The following is a 17,706-nucleotide window of genomic DNA, read 5'->3' as shown; positions in this document are numbered from 1 at the left end:
CCCCGATCTTCCCCTCTCCCAGCCCCCGATCTTCCCTTCCCCCCCCCCCCGATCTTCCCCTGATGTCCCCCTCTTCACCCCCCCGATCTTCCCCTCTCCCCGCCCCCGATCTTCCCCTCTCCCAGCCCCCGATCTTCCCTTCCCCCCCCACCGATCTTCCCCTGATGTCCCCCTCTTCACCCTCCCGATCTTCCCCTCTCCCCCCTGATCTTCCCCTCTCCCCGCCCCCGATCTTCCAGCCCAGCGCCGGATCTTCCATTCTCCCCCCCAAACACCGGTTTTCCGTTCCAGCGCCGGATGACGTCTTGCTCCCACTCTTTCTCGCCCCCCACCCCCACTCGCCTGTCAATCAGGCTGGCTGCTGGGCGCGAAACCCAGAGAGGACGTTAATCATCATCAATCAACATGTGATCCAGTCGGAAAATGGTAAGTTTTAATCATGCGGGTTTGCCGTGCACCTTCACCGCATCCCCCCCCCCAACTCGCTCCGCTGCCAACATGCCACCATTGTAAAATCAAGCCCTTTGTATCTGCCTTCACAACAGAAGACACTATTAACATACCAATAATAGTAGATAATCAAGGTGCAAAGAGGAGGGTGGAACTAAGAACAATCACTATCACTAGAGAAAAAGTACCAGGTAAACTAATGGGCCTAAAGGCTGACAAGTCCCCCGGACCCGATGCCTTGCATCTGAGGGTCTTAAAGGAAGTGGCTACAGTGATAGTGAATACATTGATTGTAATCTTCCAGAATTCACTAGATTCTGAGAAGGTCCCAGCGGATTGGAAAACTGCAAACGTAACATCCCTATTCAAGAAGGGAGTGGGACAGAAAGCAAGTAACTATATACCAGTTAGCCTAATATCTGTCATTGGGAAAATGCCAGAATCCATTATTAAGGAAGTAGTAGCAGGACATGTGGAGACTCATAATACAATCAAGGAGAGTCAACATGGTTTTCTGAAGGGGAAATCATGTCTCACAAATTTATTAGAGTTCTTTGAGGAAGTAATGGGCAAGGTGGATAAAGGGGAACCAATGGATAGAGTATATTTGGATTTCTAAAAGGCATTCGATAAGGTGTCACATAAAAGGTTACTGCACAAGATAAGAGTTCATGGTGTTGGGGGTAATATACTGGCATGGATAGAGGATTAGCTAACTAACAGAAAACAAAAAGTCGGGATAAAAGGGTCATTTTCAAAATGGCAATCTGTAACTAGCTGGGTGCCGCAGGGATCAGTGCCGGGGCCTCAACTATTTACAATATATATCAATGACTTGGATGAAGGAACAGATTGTATTGTGGCCAAATTTGCTGATGATACAAAGATAAGTGGAAAAGCAAATTGCGAGGAGAACACAAAGGGCCCGATATTAACACCCGCTATCGGGTGTGTTCCTGGCGGGGGGGGGGTCCGAAAATTGGGGAATCCCGGAGCGGGTCCGGAGCCCGGCTCCAACCCGCCCACTTCCAGGTTCCCCACAGACGCGCTGACGTACGCGCGCAGCCCCCGCATGTGAGACTCCCGCAGGCAATTAAAGCCGGTGGGGTGCCACTTGACAGTATTTATGTTGCTATTTCAGGTAATTAACAGACCTGATTAAGGGAATATTTCAGGAGGGGTGGGATTTTACAAACAACTGGGACTGTTTCCCATACTGGGGGAAACACTCCCAGTTGAAATGGACGTGTTGCAGCTATCAGCCTGTGCCAGCTGCAAAGGTCCATTTGACAGGGAGACCCTCACTCATTGCAGGAGGCCACTGTGTCACTTTGGACAAAGTTTGGCCTCCACCACCCTCCTCCTGACAATCAAATTCACCAACTTGCACACTTACACCAGGGTCCAGACACATGTACCTACCTTGCGGACCCCCTCAGATGGGGGCCGCCGTAGCTGCAGTCATGACCTCCTTGGAGGGCGAGCAGCATCACCAGCCTCGCCGGCCATGCCGTCCACCTCTGACACGTGGAGCTCCACAACACAGTGCTGTGACACATCCACCTGCACAGCAGGAGGGAGGGGAACCACAGAGAGAGATGCTTCGCAGAGGGCACTACCCTCGCCACAGGGTCCACAGACCGAGGCTCAGCTTCCTGGACCTCTCTGAGCAGCAGTGCACATGAAGGCTCAGAGTCACTCGACATGTAGTCGTGGACATCTGCAGCCTCCTTCATGCCGAGCTGCTCCCGGCTGGCCCGAGCACCATCTTCTTACCTGTCGCTGTCAAAGTCACCACTGCCCTCAACAACTTCTCCTCCGCATCCTTCCAGGGTGCCATCGGGGACATCGCCGACGTCTCTCAGTCGTCTGCACAAAAGAGCCCTGCAAATACACCTACACCCACTCTGCAGTGACACAATGGGTGGCATCAGGTGTGGGTCTTCATTGTGATCCTCAGGAAAGGGCATTATTGCACGAACCAGACAAGATTCGCAAAGATGTGGCAGTAGTGGTGACAATATAATATGTGATGTGAGTTGGTCAGAAATTAAATATAAGTAAAAACTATGACAAACCCTCAAACACCCTTGTGCACCCCCTTCATGCTCATGACACGTTTGCCTTACGCTGCCTACTGCACATATGTGATGCATGCCCTGTGGCTGCAGCACAGGTAGTGGCAGGTTGAGTGAGGCTGACCGTGAAAGAGATGCACCAGAGGGTGAGTATGAGATAGAGCCATGAGATTGTATGAGGATTGGGTTGAGTTGTAGTGGCGGGATGAGTACTGGCGAGGTGAGTAAGTGCAGGTAAGATGAGGATGAGGTTTGAGTGGGTGTGAGGGGTGATGTGACAGAGTAGTGTTGGCAGTGCAGAAGGAGATGTGGGGTGGGGTCGGTGATGTGGCAGACGGAGTGTAGGGGAATGAGTAAGTGCACTTACTTTGGCTGACCTACTTAGGTTATTGCAGCGCCTCCTGCACTGTATGCAGGTGGGCGATATGTTGGTGGTGCAGGTGACCTCCTCTGCCACCTTAAGCTGGGCCTTTCTGGTGGCAGTGGCAGGCTGCTTCCTCCCACCCGCTGGGGGGAAGATCTCTGTCCTCCCCCTCCTCCTCACCCCATCCAATGATACCTGGAGTGTGGCATCATTAAACTGGGAGCAGCCTTCCCCATGGGCTGCTCCATGCTGTAATTTTTCCTATTTCTTGCAGCATCAGTCAGTGGAGGACTGCCCCTTTAAATAGAGCTCCTCCAGCTGACAGACCTTACTGCGCATGCGCAGCCCGCCCGACGCGCAGATCAGCAGTGGGGAACCCGGAAAACCAGGTAAGTGGATCCAATTCGGCTGCGATCGTGCGCGGGGCAGACTGATTTCACCGGGCACGTTACCCACGCGCCCAATAGCCCCCCCGCCGCGAACCCGCAGCCCTCCTAATGTCGGGCCCAAATTGTCTGCAAAGGGATATTGACAGGTTAAGCAAATGGGCAAACATTTTGCAGATGGAATATAATGTGGGAAAATGTGAAGTCATCCACTTTGGGAGGAAAAATAAAAAAAGTAAAGTATTATTTGAATGGAGAAATACGACAGAATGCTACGGTACAGAAACACATAGGGGCCGATTTTTGGGTGACAGAACGGGTGTGTTGGGGGCGAGAGGGCTCCAAAAATCGCTGAAATGCCGAGTGGGTTCGTAGCCCGGCTCCAACCCGCTAACTTCCGGGTTCCCCAGTGACGCATCTGGGTGCACGCACGCCTCCCAATTGCGGGAGTCCCACCGGCAATTAAAGCCGGTGGGATGATAATTTGCATAGTTTCTCCGATAATTGAGGTACTTGAACTACTTTATTGACTTGTCATTTTGGCAGGGGTGTGATTTTGAAGGATCTTCAGCATATTTCCCGTGCTGTGGGAAACACTCCCTGTTGCAACAGACGTGTTTCAGCCAGCAGCCAGTGGGAGATGCAAATGCTTATTTGACAGGTGGGGAGAAAACCTCATTTATTGCAGCATGGCACTCTGTCACTTCAGACAAAGTTTTGGCTGCAAGACCTTTTTGTTTTCACTCAAAATTTTTACTTTCCATCCAAAACTCTGCTACGCAAACATATTTAACTACTTTGCAGACCCCCTCAAACTCACACCGTCGGGATGGGAGGGGCGCCATAGCTGCATTCATCACATCATCCGAGGACGAGCAACATCACCAGCCTCGCCTGGCACGGCGTCCACCTCCGCCACATGGAGCTCCACAACACAGTGCTGCACCACAGGCACCTGCACAAGAGCACGGAGGGCAACAACAGAGAGAGTAACATCGCAGGGGGCACTACCCTCACAACAGGGTCTACAGACCGAGGCTCAGCTTCCTGGACCTCTCTGAGGAGCAGTGCACACGAAGGTTCAGGGTCAGTTGCCAGGTAGTCGCAGACATCTGAATCCTCCTTCATGCCGAGCTGCTACCGGCCGGGCCGAGCAGCATTTCCTTACCTGTCACTGTCAAAGTCACCACTGCCCTCAACTTCTTTGCCTCTGGATCATTCCAGGATGCCACCGGGGACATTGCCGGGGTGTCTCAGCAGTCTGCACACAAGTGCATAAGGCAGGTCACCGACGGCTTGTTTTGCAGGACCTTGCACTATATCATCTTCCCCATGGACGACCTCAGCCAGACGGAGAGGGCAGTGGGATTTCACGCTGTGGCTGGCTTCCCACAGGTGCAGGGCGTAATCGACTGCACCCATATATAGCAATATGAGCACCTCCACATGAGCCAGGACTGTTCATCAACAAGAAGGGCTATCACTCCATCAACACTCAGCTCGTTTGTGACCAACGCAAGAGATTCCTGCACGTGTATGCTGGATACCCTGGCAGCTGCCATGATTCCTTCATCCTCTGGGAATCCAACATCCCGTCCCTCTTCCAAGCACCGAACACCCGTAAGGGCTGGCTCCTCAGGGACAAGGGATACCCCATGCACATGTGGCTCATGACCCCTCTGAGGAATCCCATCACCGACCAACAGGGTCGATATAATGACAACCACATCGATACCAGGTCTACAAGTGAGCATGGTATAGGGCTGCTCAAGATGCGCTTCAGGTGCATTGATCGTTCTGGGGGAGCGCTTCAATACGCACCAGACAGAGTGGGGTGCATTATAGTCGTGTGTTGTGCCCTGCACAACAAGGCAAAACAGAGAGGGATGCCGCTTAAGGAGTCCCCACCCACATCTGCCACCCACATTGAGCAGGCGGAGGGGCAGGATGAGGCAGAGGGGGAGGAGGAGGCAGAGGAGGAGCAGGAGCAATCCATGGGCAGAACAGCGGCTCAACTGGGTGCTCGTCAGGCCAGAGAGTCATTGATATGTGAATGATTCTCCCAATATCACACTGCGTGAAGAGTCCCAGTCCTCACCACCTGGACAGAGCAGGGCCCACACCAGCACCTCCCCTCCTCGCACAAAACAGTCGTGCAACTACACATACAGCCACTGTAGAGTGACCCAATGGGTGGCATCAAGTGTCGGTGTTCATGGTGAACCTCATGAAAGGGCCGTATCACAGAAGCCAGTCAAGAATGGCCAAGATGTGGCAGTGGTGGTGACAATGATAATATTTAATGCGAGTTTAACAAAAAGAAAATATAAATAAAGAACATGACCAACCGTCAAACACCCTTGTGCATCCCCTTCATGCTTACAATACTTTCGCCTTTCGCTTCCGACTACTTCTACATGGTGCATCCCCTGTGGCTGCAGCAGAGGTCGTGGCAGGTTGCTCTTGTTCATGCCCTGACCAATTAGATGCTTTGGGCCTATGCCCTCTGGGTTTTGGTGCCCGTGAGTGCCCCTCCAATGACTGCTCCACCTGCACCTGTGCAGGGGCAGACTCGACCACCTGGAGAGGAGGCAGCATTGTGGGTACTGGTTGAGAGGGGGGCAACGGGTGAGACGTGGGGGCCCTTTGAGTGGTGTCCCTGCTTCCATGTCCCCTTTCACCATCACCCCTCCCCTGGACCAGGCCCACACCACTCCTACCACTCTGCTGGACGACAGTTTGGAGGAAATGTGTGAAGCCTTGTAAGGCCAGTGTTAGAGTATCTGCCTGCCTGTTTAAAGTGGCAGAATGTTGTTCACCCTGAGTCCGAACGGCCGTTGTCAGGGCCTGAATGGACTCATTTGTGAGCCGTGCTTGAAGCTCCATGGAGGCTAGCCTTCCCTCCATCGCAGATATTCCCGCACTTACCCACGACACTATCTCAGAGATGCCTTCATGTCCCTGTGACAGTATCTCAGAGATTCCTTCCCATACCTGTGCCATCATTCCACTCATGCAGGAATTGGACTCCTCCATCCTCTGCGTGATTGTGGAGAGTGCGCATGGCACCTCTTCCAGCACCTCGCAAATGTGCTGCTGCCCCTCGATCATTCTCCTTTTAAAGGATGGACCCCAGGGTTCAGCATCTGTGTCCAGCTGAGCAGAGCCTGGAGAGGAGTGCTCCCACCGATGTGGACTCTCCACAGCTGCCCCTGCCACCAGTGTCTGCTCGTGCTCATATGTGTGTGGTGACTCACCATGTGCAACCCCAACTAACTGCAGACTGGGACCCACCGAGGTGTGTGTATCTGCGCCGGTGGATGGCTCGCTCAAATGTGACGGTGCACCCTCAGAGGCCGGCAGGTCCTCTGAGGAATCGCCCTCCGCCATCACAGCAGTCGCTGAAGGCTGTGTAAGAGAACAGAAGGCAATAATAAGCATGGTCACAAATGTGTCATGTTGCAATGAGCATACTGAGGTGCTGAAGATGGCAAGGCATGTTAACATTAATTCATATTGAGAATGTTAAAGTTCTGTCACTAGACATTTGTCGGGTGCCAGTCTCGGCGTCCCCGACAGACAGGCACTCGAGGGTACGGCTCAGCTCCAGCGCCTCCTGCTCCGTGTCTGTGAGGACGACGAACTGTTGCGACCCCCCCTCCGATCCTCGTCCTCTCCCGTGTGAGGAAGTGGTGAGGAAGTGCAGGTAAGCTGAGGATGTGCTTTCAGTGGGTGTGAGGAGTGATGTGATAGAGTAGTGTTGGCAGTGCAGAATGAGTTGGGGGGTGGGGCGGTGATGTTGAAGATGGAATGTAGGAGAATGAGTAAGTGTGCTCACTTTGGCTGACCTAGTTAGATCACTGAAGTGCTTCCTGCACTGGATCCAGGTGCGGGAGATGTTGCTGCTGCTGGTGACCTCCTCTGCCACTTCGAGCCAGGCCTTCTTGGTGGCAGAGGCAGGGCACTTCCTCCCATCCATTGGGTAGAAGACATCCCTCCTCCTCCTCACACCATTCAGTAGCACCTGGAGTGAGGCATCACCAAATCTAAGAGCAGCTTTTCCCCTGTGCTGATCCATTGTGCTGTGTGGGTTTTTGCTCCAGGAGCAGGTATTGCAGGACTGCCCCTTTAAATAGAGCTCCTCCAGCTGACAGTCTGTGATGCAGGTGCGCAGTCCGCCCACTGTGCAGTTTTCGGACGGCAAACCCGGAAGCCATATTAAGTGGCCCCAATTGACCCGCGATCACGTGAGAAACGGACAGATTTTATTGGGTAGGTCACCCACGCGCCCAATCGCCTCCGCCCCGCTGCCATCCCGCCTTCCCGCTAATATCGGGGCCAAAAAGTCAACATAAGGGTGCAGCAGGTAATCCGGAAGGCAAATAGAATATTGGCCTTTATTTCTACGGGGATGGTGTATAAAAGCAGGAAAGCCATGCTACAACTGGACAGGGTGCTGGTGAAACAACACCTGGTGTACTCCGTACACTTCTGATGCCCTTATTTAAAAAAGGATATACTTGCATTGGAGTCAGTTCAGAGAAGTTTAATGGTTGATTCCGGGTATGGAAGGGTTGTCTTATGAGGAAAGATTGGACAGGTTTAGTCTATACTCATTGGATTTTAGAAGAATGAGAGGAGATCTTATTGAAACGTATAAGGTTCTGAGGAGACTCGATAGGGTAGATGCTAAGAGGATGTTACCCCTGATGGGGGAATCTAAAACTAGGGGGCATAGTCCCAGAATAAGGGGTCGCCTGTTTAAGATGGAAATGAGGGGGAATTTCTTCTCCCAGAGGGTCGAGAATCTTTGGAATTCTTTACCCCAAAAAGCTGTGGAGGCTGAGTCATTGAATACATTCAAGGCTGAGAGAGACAAATTTTTGATCAACAAGGGAGTCAAAGGATATGGGGAAAAGGCGGGTTGAGGTAAAAATCAGATCAGCCATGATCTCATTAAATGGTGGAGGAGACTCGAAGGGCCAAATGGCCTACTCCTGCTCCTATCTCTTATGGTCTTATGATCTGCACTTCAGGATTTCAGACTGACTCAACTCTTTAGGCTTCACTTAAGTAAACAAATGTTATAGACAACTGTTTTCTGCTTCTCTTCCAATCACAGTGATCGTGGAGAAAGACATTAAATCAGGAGATAATATAAACCGCCAGCACTGCTATCAATCTTCTACACGTTAAAAAAAACAGAAATATTTAAGAAAAATTCTATGAAGAAATCAATTTGCAGGTTGTTAAGATCTATTACCCCTTTGTTAATTACCTGGCAGGAGAATCCTTTGCTGTTTTCTACTGATTTTTAGAATAAATGACCGGAGCCAATTGTGCTCACCAGCTGAGTTTAAGCTATTTCACTGACAGGCTGCCAAGATGCTGAAGTAACATTGGCAGCCACAGAATGAATACTCGGGGTGATGGCATAGACAGATATAAAGAGTTGATGGGGGGACATTTCTGGCAGTAGGCTGTACAAGAGATATGTTCATTTCTGGTTCTTGTACCTCCTTAGTATTCAGTAGAGCCCCCTCGAATTGACCACCAACTGGTTAAAAGTTATGAGGTAGTCAACTTGGAAGGATGTCAGTCCTATCATCTGAGATGAGCACATGTGAACTTAAGATCCATTTTAAATGAGAGGACAGTTCTTCTGATATTCTAGGATTGGAACAGAACAATAGCCGAGAGCAACAGTTGGTCAGAATGCGCTCTGCTACTTCAGCTCTGTAATATTTCAATATCAACTCTCCCTCCCAACTTCTGGGTCAATTTTCGAGTGATCCTGTTGATCGGGTGGGCAATGGATGGAGCAAGCCCATCGCTCGCCTTAACGAACTTTGCCAGAGGCATGAACCATTTTCACAGTCGGGACTGATTAAAGTATTATCGGCGAGCTACCTGCTGGCAGGCACCTCACTGATCGTGGACGTGGGGCATGAGAAATACAGTGGTTCCACCATGGAGCCAAGCCAGCAGTATTTTTTTAATGGGGACAGCCAAACGTTGGTTGGCGGTGGGGGGGGTTGGGTTGGGTAGGACTACGGATGGCCTGGCAGCAGGCGGGATGATTTTTGTGGGACCAATAGGATCATTCATGCTCCTCCTGGACCCACAAGTATAAATAAAAGGAAGTTCCCTGGAGTATTTTTCGAGAGGCCTCCCCTTTAAAGGCCGCTAGTTTGGCAACTCAACAATGACAACAACAACTTGTATTTATATAGTGCCTTTAACGTAGTAAGACAACCTAAAGTGCTTCACAGGAGCATAGTCAAACACCAAAATTTGACATCAAGCCATATAAGGAGATATTAGAAGTGATCTTGGTTAAAGAGGTTGGTTTTAAGGTGCATCTTAAAGGAGGAGAGAGAGGTAGAGATGCAGAAAGGTTTCGGGAGGAAATTCCAGATCTTAGGGCCTAGGCAGCTGAAGGCATGGCTATCAATGGTGGAATGATGAAAATTGGGTCGAGGCCATGGAGGAATTTGAAAACAAGGTTGAGAATTTTAAAATCGAGTCATTGCCGGACCAAGAGCCAATGTAGGTCAGAGAGCACAGGGATGATGGATGAATGAGACTTGGTATGAGTTAGGATTCTCAATGTCGAGTTCCCCAGACGAGGCTTGTGCAGTGAATGTGCAGCGGACTTCAGCATTAAATTGGCATCTGAATCCTGTGTATATCATAGGGCCCAAATCTGCATGTATTAATGTGATTTTGGTCTCGCTATTGCCCCATTCCTGCTGAAAGATTGGGCAGAACCCAAAACAACATCAGTCCCTTTGAATCTTGGCAATCTAGTAGTTATATATATGAACCAAATATGGAAAGTCAAACAATGCAACTATAGTTATATAGAAACAAAAGCTGTTCTAATTGCCAACTTGGGGATCATGTAACAATTCCTTTCAGATTTAACATGGAGATTAAGGCAGGGTTAATGGGAAATAGTGATGTACATACCTATAGGGCTGGTGTTGAGATATGAAAAACTACGTTTGTTATCCTATTAGCTGTAGTGTAAATATGTCAAAAGCTGTCTAAATAAAAACTAGGCATTGCAGATTCTCTGTTCTGCTAATTTCCTAGACAGCAACTCTTGCGCTACCATGTTTATTTATAACCCATACTCTGAGAGTGTGTGTGTGTGTGTGTGTGTGTATACCTACTTATATCTTCTCACCATCCAGCCTTCCCCTGGTGCCAGAGTGTGATGTTTGAACTCTTAAATCTAATCTAGTGCTTCCTCTAGGTTCTCTGAGTGGCAATTGTATGTGACATAGCTGGTTGTTGTTTGTCAGGAGGAGCCTCTTAGGACTGACGTAGCCCTTGTCTCACTGCAGGGTTGGACCTCTTCTGCTGCCACATGGACAGCCTGGCCATGCTTCTTTTCTGCTACATGTGCAGGCATTAGATGGGCTGGTGAGAGGGCACTGTTCCCCTGAGAGACAGCATCAGCATCTCTGTATCTTGTTGCCATCACTAGTCACCCAGCTTGACCACTCATCTGCAGGAAAGCAAACTTAATGGTCCTAGTGAGGTTTGTGAAGCCCCATGTGATACTTGTCCATAACCAGTTATTCAACCTGTTCAAACTGGTAAAGGTAGCCCTCTTTGACCTTCTACCCAAAACCTCTGTGGCAGTAGTCTGACCATGTGTCATGGGCCACGTTCATGGAAGCCTCCACTGCAGATGTTCTTGGAACTGCCGCGTGCCTCCTGGTGGACTGCAGTGCTGTTAATTGGTCCTCCAATGTGTTGCGTATGGTGCTGGTGGACAACTGTGGCACACTGTCTGATGTGGTCCCCAATGTCTGCACCAATGCTTGATGCTCTATGAATATCATTCTTTTAAATGTAGGGCCACTAAACTTCTTGCACTGAGTGGCAGTACCTAGAGTCATTGAGTTGTCACTGACTAACCAGGCCACTCACTCATCTGACCTTGAGGTGCTGTCCTCGGGGTCTTCCATCCCAAACAGAGCCACTCTACTCTCCCTAACCTGCTGCAGCAACACTTCCACACTGGAATCTGCAAATCTCAGGGCTCCGTGCCCTGTAGCAGTCTTCTCCTACACTATTGAATTAAGACATTTTTATCCTGCCTCCAAGAATGAATTTCTGTGCTGTGACTCCCTTTAAACTGTTGCAGCCCTTTTAAGATCTGCAGCATATGCTCTATCATTCCCAAACAACTCACCTGAATTATGTAACTACAGGGGAAACGATGGTGAGTAGAAGTCCTGCTCCACCACACTTCCGGCCCCCGCAGAAAATCAAGGCTATCATATTTGCGGAAATAATGAATGCTGGGGATTTCCTTGTGGATCCTCCCGATCAGCTGCAGTAAATTCGGCGGAGGTTCGGCGGAAATCCCGTTAATGCAGATAATCAGGAGAACCATTGAGGAAATTCCAAATGGTGATAGTTCTTGTGTTGTTTATTCAGTGACTGCCAGTTTAAGTCCAGTCACCAATCATTTTTTTAAAATGTAGCTCGGATGCTTGAACCAGTTCACTCCAATAAAATGCAGCAATTTTGACAGTCACAGAATTGAGAGACAGAGAGGGAGAGAAAGAATTCAAACTTAAACAATATGGTGTGATTGGGTTAATTTGTATTTGACTTGATTGATGTCAATAGGATGTAAATTGGTCGAGTTCTATAATGGTGGAAAAGTTAAAAATTACCCCCCCACCCACCCCGATCTTTTTATTATTTTGTCTACTCATAGAGTTATAGAATAGACTTTCTACACTAAATATGTAACTATTTTATGTAACTATTTGTAAAATAAATTAACTTGATATTTCCAGCTTAAAATGAGATTTGATGTGATGTTCTACCACTTCTGAAGACCAGAGTGAGAACGTATGGGGGCATAAGATAAGTCCAGTAGTTAAACGCAATTACCAGACAGGATTTGCTGTTAGTTCCCTGGGCACACTATGGAAAGCTTATCTCGATCTTAAGGCAAGAATGGATACTCATGAAGGTATGGGGAATTGGAACTCACCCACGAGATTGATCTAGGATGTGAGAGCTTAAATAGTCCAAAGTAAGAATGTTAAAAATGCATAACCACATCAACAAGTCAAAAATTAATGAGGGATGCAGCTGCACCCCACCTCCTCCACCTTCCTGCCTCCTTCCTACAATTGGTTGCTGCCTACTTGGCTATTATGCATTGGATTGAGTGAAGAAACCTTGAAACCAAAGTGAAAAATATACCAGATATAAGCAGGCATAATATATCTGCAGTATCTTATTTTTTTAACTTTTTCTAATTTGCTTCAGTTTATTTCCATGCAGGGACTGAGGTGGGCAGAATGACATTCACCATCCTGAAGTGAACCAACTATAGCAGAGTGGGACTAGTTGTATTTTTTTTCATACCTGTTGGCACATGAAGGTAAACTTGGTATAAATAGGGCAATAATTTCACAGGGCAACAGGAACTAGCACATCTGAAGAATTCAACATCCAATCCAAACTGAAAGTGTACAAGTATTTGTTACATCTCACTGAGGTGAATGCAACGGCTGCATTTCTAAGGACGTTTCTGTCTAGCTTACTGAAAAAGACAGATTCATTATCTTTGATGTGTGGCTATTAGAATTAAAATTTATATTGTTAAAATTAATTTAATATACAGTTTCCGATACATTTGTCAAACTCTTTTTTCTTTCTGCTCTTGTTGCTGTTAATATGGTATGCTAAATCCTTGCAACAAAACAAAATAGTCAAAGTTATGTCAGTACAACACTAATTATTTTGGCATCCACAACTTCATATCTTTTCCAGCTAAATATTCTCTTTCAAAATGATTCATTAAAAATACTGGGTCCAATTGCCTGAAGTGATATTCAATTGTAGCCACTTAAGATTGTATATTGAGAAGGTTTTTGGTAAGGTATAAGAAGCAGGTTTTTGGAAGATTTCGCAGTGAAGAAAAAACATGTTTGGCAAGCAGGTATATGAGGAAATGTGATTTGACAAAATCCGAATAGGCGTATCATCGAAACCAAGTGAACTGCTCAACAAATAAACTCATCTCCTATTACATGAAAGAGGTTGTAGCTTTTGCAATTAAAAATCCAATTGATCCATTTCTTCTGACATATATAAATGAGCAGATGTAAGTCCAACTCACCCCCTGAGTTTCAACAGGGAAACAACCATAATTCAAGCAATTTTTAAAGTTTATTTCAACTTACCAAATCAGGTCACCTTGAGTAATGCATCATTTTTCAACCAAGAAGAATGAGTAATTCATTTGCCAATACCATTGTAGGGAGTTCCAGGATTCTGACCCAGCAACAATGAGGAACAGCGATATATGTCCAAGTCAGGATGGTGTATGGCTTGCAGGGGAATTTGGAGGTGATGGTGTTCCCATACAGCTGTTGCCCTTGTCCTTCTAGGTGATTATTAATGTAAGGAATCTTACAACACCAGGTTATAGTCCAACAATTTTCACCTGATGAAGGGGATAATCTCCGAAAGCTTGTGATTTTAAAATAAAATTGTTGGACTATAACCTGGTGTTGTAAGATTCCTTACATTTGTCCACCCCAGTCCATCACCGGCATCTCCACATCATAGGTGATTATTAGTTTGGGAGATGCTGCCGAAGAAGCCTTGGTGAGTTGCTGCAGTGCAATCTGTAGATAGTACACACTGCAGCTACAGTACGTCGGTGATGGAGGGAGTTTATGTTTAAACCTGTGGATGGGCTGCTGATCAAACAGATTTCTTTATCGCGGTACTGTGGTACTAATATTAATTAAATAAATTTGAAAAAACTAACCCTCTAATTCAACTTATAATTTGAGCTTCTCTATACATATGGTTTACAATCAATCTGGCATGGAGTTTTGAAAATATTAAATATGTTTTGGCATAATTTTTACATTATTGGAGATAAATGCTTCATTGCACAAGAAAAACAAACAATGATATTTCAGATGAAAATGAAGATTGAATTGCAGCAAAGTCCAGTAAAATCTTTTCGTTTTAAAAATTCCTCCATTTCACAAAGAAAAATAATGTACAGTACTTAAAAATCTCAAATCAAATTCTTATAAGAAACATCAGTATCTTGAGTTGCATGGGTACTCTTGAGTCAGATCTCTCTCCCTGCTAAGCTATGTAATCACCATCAACAGGGAGGGTCTGCAAGTGTATCAGAATGATTTGAATGGAGACAACAGGGCCCATCACTATTTTGTGCAGTAATGATGAGTGCGAGGAGTTCAGCTTAAGTCAGTTTGTTGATCAGACCGGCTGAGATTTCATTCATAACTGGTGACCTTGGGAAACAACGCTACCTTGGGGCACTTTGTTGCAGCAGCAATTAGAATAGTTTCTTGGGGTTAAGCACCTTGCCAGGGATTTCATGTTGGTCCAAAGTTGTGCTAGGCATTGTTTTTAATGGACCCACTCAAGCATATTTGCAGATGCTTCCCATCAGTGGCATCATACAATGGCCGAGCAGGCAGGGAGACCCAAACTGAGAGAGTACACTGAACAAAAAGGGCTTGATGGCAGCTGGGGGGGGGGGGGTCAATGGGTGTGCAGCAAACCCGAATACTAAAAACTTAGCTTTCCCCACGCGATAGCTAGTTAATTAATGGCCCCTAACATGGCTTCTGGGTTTGCCGTCCGAAAGCTGCACAGTGGGCGGACTGCGCACCTGCATCACAGGCTATCAGCTGGAGTGGCTCGATTTAAAGGGCCATTGCTCCAAACACCAAAAAACACAATGGAGCAGCACAGGGGCAAGGCTGCTGCAAGATTTAATGATGCCTCACTTCAGCTGCTACTGTGAGGAGGAGGAGAGAAGTATTTTACCCAGCTGACGGAAGGAAATACCCTGCCTCTGCCACCAAGAAGGCCTGGCTTGAGGTGGCAGAGGAGGTCACCAGCAGCAGCAACATCTCCCGGACCTGGGTCCAGTGCAGGAAGCGTTTCAATGTCTTAACTAGGTCAGCAAAAATAAGTACACTTAATGATTCTCCTGCATTCCGTGGTGCACATTACTGACCCCCTACCCCCAGCTCATTCTGCACTGCCAAGACTACTCCATCACATCACTCCTCACACCCATTTAAGGCTCATCCTCAACTTACCTGCACCTCCTCACCTACCCATTTGTGACCCCACCACTACCACTCACCCCAATCCTCATTCAATGTGATGTCTCTGTCTGATAGTCACCCTCTGACACACCTCTTTCACGGTCAGCCTGACCCAAACCAATGCATTCATTGGTTGGCTACTTCACCCTCACTCACTCACACGTCTGTACTTTCTCCCCTTCTAGGAGAAGAGAGCGCAAAATGCACACGAGAGGACGAGGACTGGAGGGGGGCCACAACAAATAGTGGTCCTCACAGATGGAGAGCAGAAGTCCCTGGAGATCAGCCATCCCTCAAGTACCTGTCCATCGGGGACGCCAAGACTGGAACCCCACAAACGTCTGGTGACACAACCTTAACATTCATCAAACACAACATGAATTGATCTTACTAATGATTGGCATGTTACTCATCGCAACATGACACATCTGTGATGATGCTTAATATTGCCTTCTGTTCTCTTACAGGTTCTTCAGCGACCGCAGCGGCGGGAGAGGCCGATTCCTCAGAGGAGCCCCTGGCCTCTGAGGGCGCACCGTCACATCATAGCGAGCCATCCACCAGCGCAGATACTCACACCTCGGTGGGTCCTAGTAGTCAGTCAGTTGGATTGGTACCTGGTGAGTCACCACACACAAGTGAGCACGAGCAGACACTGAGGGCAGGGGCAGCTGTGGAGAGTCTGCGTCAGTGGGCGCACTCATCTCCAGGCTCTGCTCAGCTGGACGCAGATACTGAATCCCGGAGGCCATCCTTTAAAAGGAGAGTGATCGAGGGACAGCAGCACATTTGTGAGGTAGTGGAACAGGTGCCACGCACGCTTTCCACAATAGCCCAGAGGATGAAGAAGTCCAACTCCTGCCTTAGTGGAATGGTGGCACAGGTAAGGGAGGAAATCCCTGAGATAGTGTTGCTATATGTGTACAATCAATTGCACCCTGTTCACATGGGAAGCCAGCCACAGAGTGGAATCCCACTGCCTTCTCCGTCTGGCTGAGGTCATCCATGGGAAAGTTGACGTATTGTGAGGCCCTGTGAAACAAGTCATCGGTGACCTGTCTTATGCACTTGGGTGCAGACGACTGAGAGACCTCGGCGATGTCCCCGGTGGCACCCTAGAATGATCCAGAAATGAAGAGGTTGAGGGCAATGGTAAATTTAACAGCGACGGGTAATGAGATGCCGCTCGGCCCAGCCAGGAGCAGCTTGGCATGAAGGAGGCTGCAGATGTCTGCGGCCACCTGGCGACTCACTCTCAGCCTCCGTATGCACTACTGCTCAGAGAGGTCCAGGAAGCTGAGCCTCGGTCTATAGACCCTGTTGCGAGGGTAGTGCCTCCTGCGACTTCGCTCCCTCTGTTGTTCCCCTCTGTGCTCTTGTGCAGGTCCCTGTGGCGCACCTCTGTGCTGTGGAGCTCCAAGTGGTGGAAGTGCACTCCGTGCCTGACGAGGATGGTGATGTTCTTCGTCCTCATATGTATTGGTGAATGCAGCCATCGCGCCCCCCCCCACACATTCTGATGGTATCAGTTTGAGGGGGTCCGAAAAGTTGGTAAATAAGTGTAAATGGAAAAATTCTGAGTGTAAACCAAGAATTTTCAGTCTGAACACAAAGAACTCCCAGCCAAAAATTTGTCGGAGAGAACTGAGTGCCCTGCTGCAATAACTTACCTTTTATCCCCATCTGTCAAACAGGCATTTCAATGTCCAAATGGCTGCCAGCTGAAACATGTCTCCTACAACATGGAGTGTTTCCCACAGCACAGGAAACACACTAAGGCTGAATGAAAATCGTTCCCCTGCCTCAATCACCATGAAATTAACTACTTCAACAACTTCAACAACCTTAATAAGTGTTTTAAATATCAGCCGGCCGGCTTTAATTGCCAACGGGACTTCCTCATTTGTGAAGTGGGCGTGCACATAGGAGGGTCTGTGTGAAACCTGGAAGTTGGCAGCTTGAAGCTGACTTCCTCACCCGCTCGGGATTTACCCGATTTTCCCTGCCCCCCCCATCCCCATCGCACCTGGACTTTGATTTGAAAATTGGCGCCAAAGTGTTCCACATAGACTTAACTTCCCCTTTAGCAAAACCACTATATTTGGCTTTGGGCATGTTAAAAGAAGCCTGTTCCATAAAATGTCCAACGTAGAATACGTTTGATGAATAACCTAACCAAAATTGAACTCCTTGTACACATCATTACTGCACAATGTTGTCCATCTTCTGTTGGAACCATCTGTGCAATACAATCAGTCAGGGTTGAGGAAGACAGATTA

Source organism: Heptranchias perlo, chromosome 6 (assembly GCF_035084215.1).
Source record: "Heptranchias perlo isolate sHepPer1 chromosome 6, sHepPer1.hap1, whole genome shotgun sequence".
NCBI classification, from domain to species: Eukaryota; Metazoa; Chordata; class Chondrichthyes; order Hexanchiformes; family Hexanchidae; genus Heptranchias; species Heptranchias perlo.
The sequence above is the reverse complement of the archived record's forward strand: the minus strand, read 5'-3'. Positions refer to the sequence as shown.